The sequence below is a fragment of the Halyomorpha halys genome, unplaced genomic scaffold (genome assembly GCF_000696795.3).
Source record: "Halyomorpha halys isolate HHAL.00 unplaced genomic scaffold, Hhal_1.1 Scaffold2937.1, whole genome shotgun sequence".
In the NCBI taxonomy this organism is placed as follows: domain Eukaryota; kingdom Metazoa; phylum Arthropoda; class Insecta; order Hemiptera; family Pentatomidae; genus Halyomorpha; species Halyomorpha halys.
This window is the reverse complement of record NW_027106351.1, coordinates 9,351-10,166: the sequence shown is the minus strand read 5'-3', so window position 1 is coordinate 10,166 and position 816 is coordinate 9,351.

The following is an 816-nucleotide window of genomic DNA, read 5'->3' as shown; positions in this document are numbered from 1 at the left end:
TATTTTATACAATGACTATTTTTATTTCTTCTTTCTGTTCATTTGTATATCATTGTCTTTTCACTATTATTTACATAATTTTTAAACCTACCTTAGTTTACTTTTTTGTATCATATTATCCTACAATGCAAAAGTATTTTTAGTTGTTTTTATATCTTTTTAGCCTTGATGAAGCTCTATAGTGGGGCAAAACGTCGACAAATAAATATTTGTTAACTATTTTTTGTTCTATTTGACCGCACTCCCTGCTCCCCGACCATCTCTGTCATATTTTAATAGCATTAAAGGTTTTTTGTTGTAGAAAACAAACTGTTTGCATCCGTTTAAGCAACAAACTCTTGTATTTTATTATAAAACCCTCTATAAATGTATAAGAGAAACGTCGGCAAATAAGTAGTTGTTAACTATTTTTTGTTCTATCTGACCCCACCCCCAACTATCTCCTTCATATTTTGAAAAATATGCTCAATCATTTATAAATATTATGTATTTTTATTGTATTTTTCATAAAGTTAGTAGAAATATACTTAGCACCACTGTGAAGTAAGCCATCAATATGTTTTTCCCAAATGCCTTTGGGGATATGTGCTACATACATGATTTTGGTGAAAAAACTGAATCAGCAGTTTTTCAAATTTCATCACCTCAAAATGTCAAGTTTTGGGAGAATCACACTAATCAGGTATTTTTCATTAATATTAATTAGTAATATGTACACTCTAATTATAATTCTAAATTCATAGTTTAATAATATGTAAAAACATAATCTAGTGTGCTCTATCATTTCTGTACTACAAATACTATATAATATAAAAT